We start from the raw sequence: 12,838 nt of genomic DNA on the forward strand, positions 1-12,838 counted from the left end.
CGGACTTGGAGGTGCTGATTCTCATTCCGGTCGCTTCACACTCGGCTGCGAACCGATCCAGTGAGAGCTGAAGATCCCGGCCAGATGAAGCCATCAGGACTACATCATCCGCAAAAAGCAGAGACCTAATCCCGTGGCCACCAAACCGGATCCCCTCAACGCCTTGGCTGCGCCTAGAAATTCTGTCCATAAAAGTTATGAACAGAATCGGTTACAAAGGACAGCCTTGGCGGAGTCCAACCCTCACTGGAAACGTGTCCGACTTACTGCCAGCAATGCGGACCAAGCTCTGACACTGATCATACAGGGAGTGGACCGCCACAATAAGACAGTCCGATACCCCATACTCTCTGAGCACTCCCCACAGGACTTCCCGAGGGACACGGTCGAATGCCTTCTCCAAGTCCACGAAGCACATGTAGACTGGTTGGGCAAACTCCCATGCACCCTCAAGAACCCTGCCGAGAGTATAGAGCTGGTCCACAGTTCCACGACCAGGACGAAAACCACACTGTTCCTCCTGAATCCGAGGTTCGACTATCCGGCGAAGCCTCCTTTGACTTCTCCATTATTAATTGAACAAATTGCAAAAGATTCAGCAACACAGATGTCCAGAATACTGTTTAATTGCACGATGAAAAGAAACGACTTAGCCGCAAATGGTGCTGCGCTAATATGTCCCCTGCAACCCGGGACGTCACGCGCTTGCGTCATCATTCCGCGACGTTTTCAACAAGAAACTCCGCGGGAAATTTAAAACTGTAATTTAGTAAACTAAAAAGGCCGTATTGGCATGTGTTGCAATGTTAATATTTCATCATTGAAATATAAACTATCAGACTGCGTGGTCGGTAGTAGTGGGCTTCAGTAGGCCTTTAACACAGTCTTCGCCAGGAACAACCATAATGATCTCCACTTCGGATCATTCACCATCCGCTCACTTTGGGGAAAAGGACATCTCCTCCAGGATCTCATCAATGACCGCAAGTAAGACTTTTTAAGCTTGACAGAGACGTGGCAACAACCCCAACCCAACGACTTTTCACAGCTAAACGAAGCGACGACCCCTGAGTTTGTTCACAACGTTCAACCCCGCATGACCAGTCGCAGTGCTGGTCTCGCGATAGTCTGTAAAGTCTCGTCATTTGAGTCGCTTGTCATAAAACTGAATGGTCCGTCTCCTATCACTTTCACCACTGTTTACCATCCACCTAAGCCGAATTAAAAATTCATCAATGGATTTTCTACCTTCCTCACTTACATTTCATCCATCTCCTCTAGTGTCATTATCCTTAGTGACTTTAATGTTCAAATTGACAATGGTAATAAGTACCTTACAAAAGACTTCATATCATGCCTGGACAGTTTTGATGAGCAGCAGTTTATTAATTTTCACACACATTCAAAAAGCCATGTCCTGGATCTACTCTGCTGCTCTGGTGTAACTCTGGTGTCTGCTTCTACTCTCCCCATCTCTGACCACATCCATCCCATCCATTTTCTACCGCTTATTCCACGCTAATCTCATTTAATGTGCTGCCTGCTTCTCAGACAAGCAGTAGAAAATGGATGGAACTCCGCTTCAATCCGCCTGTCCCACCAACACTACAATCGTTAATGCACTATGGTCCGGACGATGTTCGTTTACCTCGCCGGAGATATTTTCACCGTGGGTCCTAATGAAGTTTCAGACTCCACCACCATCAACTCCTACTGGTCTTCATCTCACCGTCAACCGAGAACATCCAGCAGGACTAAAGTTAAAGGCCTACTGAAATGAGATGTTCTTATTTAAACGGGGATAGCAGGTCCATTCTATGTGTCATACTTGATCATTTCGCGATATTTCCATATTTTTGCTGAAAGGATTTAGTAGAGAACATCGACGATAAAGTTCGCAACTTTTGGTCGCTAATAAAAAAGCCTTGCTTTTACCGGAAGTAGCAGACGATGAGGTCTCAAGGGTGAGGGCTCCTCACATTGTTTATAATGGGAGTCTCCAGCAGCAAAAGCTATTCGGACCGAAAAAACGACAATTTCCCCATTAATTTGAGCGAGGATGAAAGATTCGTGGATGGTGATATTGATAGCGAAGGACTAGAAAAATACCCCGTACAATCTTTGTTCGTAAGATCAAAAACACTGATCTAACTGCACTGGTCATTGGTATTGCTAACTTTCCCAGTATCAACTTCACTTCTGCACCTAATGATCTACCGAGTCACTAATGGCCTTCACAATCTACTGGATTCACTCATCCCTTTGAAATCACAGACTGTTTCATTTACCAAATCTGCACCTTGGTTTACTCCTGAACTGCACCAACTGAAAGCTAGAGGTCGCCAACTGGAACGCCTCTACAGGAAAACTGGTCTCACCATCCATCCAAAAGGAGATGTTCTATACCAGGGGGCACCAGGTAGCCCGTAAGGACCAGATAAGTCGCCCGCTGGCATGTTCTAAAAATAAATCAAATAGCAGCACTTACCAGTGAGCTGCCACTATTTATTTTATTTTATTTATTTACTAGCAAGTTGGTCTCGACATTTTTAATTCTAAGAGACACAAAACTCAAATAGAATTTGAAAATCCAAGAAAATATTTTTAAGACGTAAATAAAATCATTTATTTTTTTACTGCGCTTCATAAAACTTTCAGAAAGACAATTTTAGAGAAAAAATACAACCGTAAAAATGATTTTAGGATTTTTAAGCACATATACCTTTTTACCTTTTAAATTCCTTCCTCTTCATTTCTGACAATTTAAATTAATTTTCATGTAAATTTATTTTTTTTATTGTAAAGAATCATAAATACATTTTAATTTAATTCTTCATTTTAGCTTCTGTTTTTTCGACAAAGAATATTTGTGAAATATTTCTTCAAACTTATTATGATTAAAATTCAAAAAAAAATTTCTGGCAGAACTAGAAAATATTTGCAGATTTGGTAAATATTTTGAATTTCTTTTAAAAAATTTGTTCTGATTTGTCTTTGTTAGAAATATACCTTGGTCCAATTTGTAATATATTCTAACAAAATGCAGATTGGATTTTAACCTATTTAAAACATGTCATCAAATTTCTAAAAACTAATCTTAATCAGGAAAAAATACTAATGATGTTCCATACATTCTTTTTTGAATTTTTTCAAAAAGATTCGAATTAGCTAGTTTTTCTCTTCTTTTTTTAGTTGAATTTTGAATTTTAAAGAGTCAAAATTGTAGATAAACTATGCTTCAAAATTTAATTTTCATTTTGTTCCTGTTTTCTCCTCTTTTAAATCGTTCAATTAAATGTTTTCGTCCTCATTTATTCTCTACAAAAAACCTTCCGTAAAAGGAAAAAAAAATGTACGACGGAATGACAGACAGAAATACCCATTTTTATATATACATATATACATATATATATACATATATATATTAAAGGTAAATTTAGCAAATTGGCTATTTCTGGCAATTTATTTAAGTGTGTATAAAAACTGGTAGCCCTTCGCATTAATCAGTGCCCAAGAAGTAGCTCTTGGTTTCAAAAAGGTTGGTAACCCCTGTTCTATACACATTTCATCTTCTAAAAGGACTCTCTCTCCAGAGCAATATCTAACTATTATGCGGATTTAATCAGGTCAGGCAACTCAAGCATTATTCTCCCTGGTTCACAAAACACTAGGCCCACCTGACTCTCTCCCTCCCCATTTTTACTCCGCCAACTCCTGTAATTCCATTGTGACATTTTTTAATACCAAAATTGATACAATCCATCAGCAGTTAGTCCCCCAGATCTCAACTACCGTACCCACCCTGATTTTCAAATTGCTTCTTCTCATCCAATTTCTGACTTTAACGTCCCCTCTGCTGCTAAAATAACCAACCTTTTCTGCAAATGTTAATCATCCACTTGCCAACTTTCCTACTACTCTGGTCAAAGCTTGCATGTGTTCCCTGGCCCCTCATAACTGCAATTACTGAATCCTCACTTATTTCTGGCACTGTTTCGTCACCCTTCTAATCAGTTGCAATAACCCCTATTCTCAAAAAACCTGGTACCGACCCCAACAACTTCAACAATCTCCGCCCTGTCTCCAAACTCCCCTTCCGTTCAAAAATCCCAGAAAAAATAGTTGACGCTCAGATTCACAATCACCTCTCACAAAATAGTCTTTATGAACAGTTCCAATCAGGTTTCCACCCACTTGATAGCACAGAAACAGCTCTTGTTAAAATAGCCAATGACCTCCTCATGGCTGCCGACTCTGGACCACTCACAATTCTCACCCTCCTGGACCTAAGTGAGGCTTTTGACACAAGCTAATGCCATCCTGATCGACCGACTGGCCTCCTATGGAGTATCTGGTAGACCCCTGGACTGGTTTAAATCTTATCTCTCTGATCGTACTCAGTTTGTCCAACTCAATACATTCAGATCTCATTCTTCCCCCCCTCTCCTCTGGTGTACCTCAAGGTTCTGTCCTCGACCCCTCCTGTCTATCATCAACCGCCTCCCTCTTGGCCAATTTTTCCGTAAATATAATATTCTATTCCATTGCTATGCAGATGACACCCAGGTCTACCTGTCCACCAAACCCGCCATGTCTCTCCCTCCATCCTCCCTCTGCCCTCTGCCGCAGTGTTGTGACGAAACGAGCTGAGACAGAAGGCAAAGCTTTCGGTCTACTGAGCTATCTCCATTCCTACGCTCACCTATGATCATGAAGTGTGGGTCATGACCGAGAGAATAAGATCGAGGATACAAGCGGCCAAAATGAGCTTCCTCAGAAGGGTGGTTGGCATCTCCCTTAGAGATAGGGTGAGAAGTTCAGTTACCAGAGAGAGACTCGCAGTAGAGCCTCTGCTCCTTCGCTTGGAGAAGAGCCAGCTTCGGTGGTTCGGGCAACTCGTGCGGATGCCTCATGAGCGTCTCCTTAGGGAGGTCTTCGTTGGGACTGGCCTGGGAACGCTTCGGGATCCCCCAGGAGGAAGTTGCTAATGTTGCTCTGGAGAGGGAAGTCTGGGGTTCTCTGCTGGTGCTGTTGTTCCCGCGACCCGATTCCGGATAAGGGGTTGAAGATGAATGGATGGACGCCCATCTCTGTCCCTCAGCAGCGCTGAAATTCTGGGTCACACCCTGGTCACATCCTGTTTGCACTACTGTTATTCTCTGCTCTTTGGTTTACCTGACAAGTTCCTCCATAAACTACGTTTGTACAACTGGTTCAAAACTCCGCTGCCCATGTCATTACTAGAACCTCCTCCATTAGTCACATAACACCTGTCTTGAAGCAACTCCATTGGCTCCCCATTAAGTATCGCATCCACTACGAGATCCTTCTCCTTACATTGAAGGCGATCAACAATCTTGCCCTTCCTTCATGTCAAGACACGCTCCCGTTCTCTCAGGTCTTCTTCCTCCAACCAGCTCATCCTCCCACCTACACGCCTGGTCACCATGTGGTCAAGAGCATTTAGTCACTCAGCCCCTCACCTCTGGAACTCTCTGCCCCTGGACATTCGATGTTCTTTCATTGCCACCTTCAAATCTCGCCTGAAAACATATTTTTGAACTAGCTCACTCATGTTAGTGTGCACTACTGCCACCTACAGGACTGGAGTGGAACATATCACCAGGTTAGTATAGGATTGTTTGGCCTTGGTGGATCTGTGCCGTTGTAGTTAGTAATGAAACAAGGCGTGTATAAATGCTACATTTCATTTCCATTGGTGTTTTACAACAAGACAGTAACTGACATTTTGTTCGTTATTTCTACTGTTTATATTTTGACATTGAATAGTTGAATCATTTTGAAACAAACAACATGACAGCAAGATATTTGGTATTTCACACTATAAGTCACAAATGGCTATTTAGATTAAAGAACTTAGCTAATGGAATAAACATTGTTTGCACTCTTCATGATTTTTGCATTTGGAGCAGTTAGAAGTGGAGAGTGAGTCAAAGAGAAAGAAAATGGGAATAAAATCCAAGGCAGAATCCATTAAAGCAGAAACAAAAATGGAAATGCGAGCTGCTCAGGAAGGCTCATGTCATTGCCATCAAAGCAACAATGCCAAAGTAATGTGTGAATGAACCAAAGTCATGTGTAAATAATGTAAATAACTAGATGAACCATCCGTGGCTGTGAAGTGAACACTAGTAAGGTCTTAAATACTGTATAAGTAGGCTAACCCATGTGGTTCCTGTGGATGTGAACACAAGTTGTAATTACTAAAAGTGACTGAAACAGACATAATGATGTGCAAAAAATTTAAATAACTAGATGAACCATTTGTGGCTTTGAAGTGATCACTAATAAGTTTGTGAATACTGTATAGAGTAGGCTAACCCACAGGGTTCCTGCGGATGTGAACACAAGTTTTAATTACTGTAGTGACTAAATAAAATAGCGACTGAAACGGACAAAGTCATGTGTAAACAATGTCAATAATTAGATGAACCATCTGTGGCTGTGAAGTGAACACTAATACGGTCGTGAATACTGTATAGAGTAGGCTAACCCACATTGGTCCTGTGGATGTGAACACAAGTTGTAATTACCGTAGTGACTAAATGACATAGTGACTGAAACAGACAAACGGATGTGCAAATAATGTAAATAACTAGATGAACCATCTGTGGCTGTGAAGAGAACACTAGTAAGGTTGTAAAATGTGTATAAAGTAGGCTAATCCACATTGGTCCTGGGGATGTGAACACAAGTTGAAATTACTGTAGTGTCTAAATAACAGTTACTGAAACAGACAAAGTGATGTGCAAAAATGTAAATAACTAGATGAACCATATGTGGCTGAGAAGTTAACACTAATAATTTGTGAATACTGTATAGAGTAGGCTAACCCACATTGGTCCTGTGGATGTGAACACAAGTTTTAATTAGTGTAGTGACTAAAAAAAAATAGCGACTGAAACAGACAAAGTCATGTGTAAACAATGTCAATAATTAGATGAACCATCTGTGGGTGTGAAGTGAACACTACTAAGGTCGTAAATACTGCATAAGTAGGCTAACCCATGTGTTTCCTGTGGATGTGAACACAAGTTGTAATTACTGTAGTGACTAAAAGTGACTGAAACAGACATAGTGATGTGCAAAAAATGTAAATAACTAGATGAACCATCCGTAGCTGTAAAGTGAACACTAATAAGTTTGTGAATACTGTATAGAGTAGGCTAACCCACATGGTTCCTGTGGATGTGAATACAAGTTGAAATTACTGTAGTGACTAAATTAAATAGCGACTGAAACAGACAAAGTCATGTGTAAACAATTTCAATAATTAGATGAACCATCTGTGGCTGTGAAGTGAACACTAATAAGGTCGTGAATACTGTATAGAGTAGGCTAACCCACATTGGTCCTGTGGATGTGAACACAAGTTGTAATTACTGTAGTGACTAAATGACATAGTGACTGAAACAGACAAACGGATGTGCAAATAATGTAAATAACTAGATGAACCATCTGTGGCTGTGAAGAGAACACTAGTAAGGTTGTAAAATGTGTATAAAGTAGGCTAATCCACATTGGTCCTGGGGATGTGAACACAAGTTGAAATTACTGTAGTGTCTAAATAACAGTTACTGAAACAGACAAAGTGATGTGCAAAAAATGTAAATAACTAGATGAAGCATATGTGGCTGAGAAGTTAACACTAATAATTTGTGAATACTATATAGAGTAGGCTAACCCACATTGGTCCTGTGGATGTGAACACAAGTTTTAATTAGTGTAGTGACTAAAAAAAAATAGCGACTGAAACAGACAAAGTCATGTGTAAACAATGTCAATAATTAGATGAACCATCTGTGGGTGTGAAGTGAACACTACTAAGGTCGTAAATACTGCATAAGTAGGCTAACCCATGTGTTTCCTGTGGATGTGAACACAAGTTGTAATTACTGTAGTGACTAAAAGTGACTGAAACAGACATAGTGATGTGCAAAAAATGTAAATAACTAGATGAACCATCCGTAGCTGTGAAGTGAACACTAATAAGTTTGTGAATACTGTATAGAGTAGGCTAACCCACATGGTTCCTGTGGATGTGAATACAAGTTGAAATTACTGTAGTGACTAAATACAATAGCGACTGAAACAGACAAAGTCATGTGTAAACAATTTCAATAATTAGATGAACCATCTGTGGCTGTGAAGTGAACACTAATAAGGTGGTGAATACTGTATAGAGTAGGCTAACCCACATTGGTCCTGTGGATGTGAACACAAGTTGTAATTACTTTAGTAACTAAATAACACAGTGACTGAAACAGACAAACGGATGTGAAAATAATGTAAATAACTACATGAGCCATCTGTGGCTGTGAACTGAACACTAATAAGGTTGTGAATACTGTAAAGAGTAAGCTAAACCACGTGGTTTCTGCGGATTTTAACACAAGTTTTATTTACTGTAGTGACCAAAAAAAAATGACTGAAACAGACAAAGTCATGTGTAAACAATGTCAATAATTAGATGAACCATCTGTTGCTGTGAAGTGAACACTAGTAAGGTTGTAAATACTGTATAGAGAGGGCTAGCCTACATGGTTCCTGTGGATGTGAACACAAATGGTAATTACTGTAGCGACAAAATAAAATAGTGACTGAAACAGACAAAGTCATGTGTAAATAATGTCAATAATTACATGAACCATATGTGTCTGTGAAGTGAACACTAATAAGGTCGTGAATACTGTATAGAGTAGGCTAACCCACATTGGTCCTGTGGATGTGAACACAAGTTGAAATTACTGTTGTGAGTAAATAACTGTGAGTAAAACAGACAAGGTGATGTGCAAATTATGTAAACAACTAGATGAACCATATGTGGCTGTGAAGTGAACACTAATAAGGTCGTAAATACTGTATAGAATAGGCTAACCCACATGGTTCCTGTGGATGTGAACACAAGTTGTAATTACTTTAGTAACTAAATAACATAGTGACTGAAACAGACAAAATGATGTGCAAATATTGCAAACAACTAGATGAACCATATGTGGCTGTGAAGTGAACACTAATAAGGTTGTAAATACTGTATAGAATAGGCTAACCCACATGGTTCCTGTGGATGTGAACACAAGTTGTAATTACTTTAGTGTCTAAATAACATAGTGACTGAAACAGACAAAGTGATGTGCAAATAATGTAAATAACTACATGAACCATCTGTGGCTGTGAACTGAACACTAATAAGGTTGTGAATACTATAAAGAGTAAGCTAAACCACGTGGTTTCTGCGGATTTGAACACATTTTTTATTTACTGTAGTGACTAAAAAAAAATGACTGAAACAGACAAAGTCATGTGTAAACGATGTCAATAATTAGATTAACCATCTGTTGCTGTGAAGTGAACACTAGTAAGGTTGTAAATACTGTATAGAGAGGGCTAACCTACATGGTTCCTGTGGATGTGAACACAAATGGTAATTACTGTAGCGACAAAATAAAATAGTGACTGAAACAGACAAAGTCATGTGTAAATAATGTCAATAATTACATGAATCATATGTGTCTGTGAAGTGAACACTAATAAGGTCGTGAATACTGTATAGAGTAGGCTAACCCACATTGGTCCTGTGGATGTGAACACAAGTTGAAATTACTGTTGTGAGTAAATAACTGTGAGTAAAACGGACAAGGTGATGTGCAAATTACGTAAACAACTATATGAACCATATGTGGCTATGAAGTGAACACTAATAAGGTTGTAAATACTGTATAGAGTAGGCTAACCCACATGGTTCCTGTGGATGTGAACACAATTTGTAATTACTTTAGTAACTAAATAACATAGTGACTGAAACAGACAAAATGATGTGCAAATATTGCAAACAACTAGATGAACCATATGTGGCTGTGAAGTGAACACTAATAAGGTTGTAAATACTGTATAGAATAGGCTAACCCACATGGTTCCTGTGGATGTGAACACAAGTTGTAATTACTTTAGTAACTAAATAACATAGTGACTGAAACAGACAAAATGATGTGCAAATAATGTAAATAACTAGATGAACCATCTGTGGCTGTGAAGTAATCACAAATAGAGTTGTGAATACTGTATAGAGTAGGCTAAACCACGTGGTTTCTGCGGATGTGAACACAAGTTTTAATTAGTGTAGTGACTAAAAATAAATAGTGACTGAAACAGACAAAGTCATGTGTAAATAATGTCAATAATTAGATGAACAATCTGTTGCTGTGAAGTGAACACTATATACTAAGGTTGTAAATACTGTATAGAGAGGGCTAACCTACATGGTTCCTGTGGACGTGAACACGAATGGTAATTACTGTAATGACTAAATAAAATAGTGACTGAAACAGACAAAGTCATGTGTAAATAATGTCAATAATTAGATTAACCATATGTGTCTGTGAAATGAACACTAATAAGGTTGTGAATACTGTATAGAGTAGGCTAACCCACATTGGTCCTGTGGATGTGAATACAAGTTGAAATTACTGTAGTGACTAAGTAAAATAGTGACCGAAACAGACAAAGCCATGTGTAAATAATGTCAATAATTAGATGAACCATCTGTGGCTGTGAAGTGAACAATAATAAGGTTGTGAATACTGTATAGAGTAGGCTAACCCACATTGGTCCTGTGAATGTGAACACAAGTTGTAATTATTTTAGTAACTAAATAACATAGTGACTGAAACAGACAAACGGATGTGCAAATAATGTAAATAACTAGATGATACATCTGTCGCTGTGAAGAGAACACTAGTAAGGTTGTAAAATATATATAAAGTAGGCTAACCCACATTGGTCCTGTGGATGTGAACACAAGTTGATCTTACTGTAGTGTCTAAATAACAGTGACTGAAACAGACAGAGTGATGTGAAAATAATGTAAACAACTAGATGAAGCATATGTGGCTGAGAAGTGAACACTAATAAGGTTGTAAATACTGTATAGAGAGGGCTAACCTACATGGTTCCTGTGGACGTGAACACGAATGGTAATTACTGTAATGACTAAATAAAATAGTGACTGAAACAGACAAAGTCATGTGTAAATAATGTCAATAATTAGATTAACCATATGTGTCTGTGAAATGAACACTAATAAGGTTGTGAATACTGTATAGAGTAGGCTAACCCACATTGGTCCTGTGGATGTGAACACAAGTTTTAATTACTGTAGTGACTAAATAAAATAGTGACCGAAACAGACAAAGCCATGTGTAAATAATGTCAATAATTAGATGAACCATCTGTGGCTGTGAAGTGAACAATAATAAGGTTGTGAATACTGTATAGTGTAGGCTAACCCACATTGGTCCTGTGAATGTGAACACAAGTTGTAATTATTTTAGTAACTAAATAACATAGTGACTGAAACAGACAAACGGATGTGCAAATAATGTAAATAACTAGATGATACATCTGTCGCTGTGAAGAGAACACTAGTAAGGTTGTAAAATATATATAAAGTAGGCTAACCCACATTGGTCCTGTGGATGTGAACACAAGTTGATCTTACTGTAGTGTCTAAATAACAGTGACTGAAACAGACAGAGTGATGTGAAAATAATGTAAACAACTAGATGAAGCATATGTGGCTGAGAAGTGAACACTAATAAGGTTGTAAATACTGTATAGAGTAGGCTAACCCACATGGTTCCTGTGGATGTGAACACAAGTTGTAAATATTCTAGTGACTAAACAACATAGTGACTGAAACAGACAAAGTGGTGTGCAAATAATGTAAACAACTAGATGAACCTTATGTGGCTGTGAAGTGAACACTAATAAGGTTGTAAATACTGTATAGACTAGGCTAACCCACATGGTTCCTGTGGATGTGAACACAATTTGTAATCACGGTAGTCACTAATGAATATATTGACTGAAACAGACATTGTGATTCATTTGGATGAATGGGGCATGTATTTATGTCAACTCTGTTGATCATTGTTAAATTCTTTAAACACTAAAGGGGGTTTCAATTTGATGGTAATTGATGCTTTCTTTATCACCACCAGATATTCTTATACGTTTGGACTAGTGGTGGGATTGAATATTTGTTTTAATCTTTTGCAGGTGACAAATATGATGCTGCAGGATAAGAAGTACGCAGATTGGGGGAAAGCTGCCAGAAGGTTCTGGAAAAAAGGCAATCATAGGATTGTCCTCTTCTGGTTAAGTTAACAATTGAGACAAGTGTGATGCATTGCAAATAATAAACATGTTCGATTAATACCTCCACAATTGAGTCAAATTTGTACGGATAATTTTACTGATGGTTTGTATTTAGATTGTGCAAGTGTAGCTGATGTTACTGAGTGTGTGTTGCAAGTGTGTAGTGTATCACCCGGCTACAAGGAGTCAATAGCCGTGTTAATTATCCTTCACTCAGTGTCAGCCCCTTTTAATTAGAAGAACAAGAGGGGGAATCGATGAACATGGCAAGGTCACAAGGCAAATCCTAGTCTTGTCACTTTTTTTGTTGTTTTTTTCCCCCCCTTTGTCATGACCTTTAAAGAGCTGCTACACAAACGCTGCAAAGCATGTCTATAACGGTATGGCCCACATAGATAGTAAATCCACAGTGCTCGTGATTGTTCGATTTTCAGACCTGGGTGTCTTTCAGGAGGTTCATGTTTGGGTCAAAGGACATACAGAGTAAAGGCACGGTGGAGGGTAACATGTCTTCAGTTCTTTTTTTGGACTTACACTAGGGGTTCACAACCCAAAATGTTGAAGGAGCCATATTGGACCAAAAATACAAAAAATTAAAAGCCTCATATAAGTGTTTTAATGAAGGCAATAAATGACGTAAGTGTCCATATTAGCCTACTTT

The 12,838-nt window shown here is 38.8% G+C and overlaps 1 pseudogene; it reads left to right on the top strand.

The window, feature by feature from the left end:
* The window catches only part of LOC133563735 (transmembrane protein 117-like), a 146,439-nt pseudogene that overhangs the window by 95,525 nt on the left and 38,076 nt on the right, over positions 1-12,838 (top strand).

The sequence above is a fragment of the Nerophis ophidion genome, linkage group LG12 (assembly GCF_033978795.1).
Source record: "Nerophis ophidion isolate RoL-2023_Sa linkage group LG12, RoL_Noph_v1.0, whole genome shotgun sequence".
In the NCBI taxonomy this organism is placed as follows: Eukaryota; Metazoa; Chordata; class Actinopteri; order Syngnathiformes; family Syngnathidae; genus Nerophis; species Nerophis ophidion.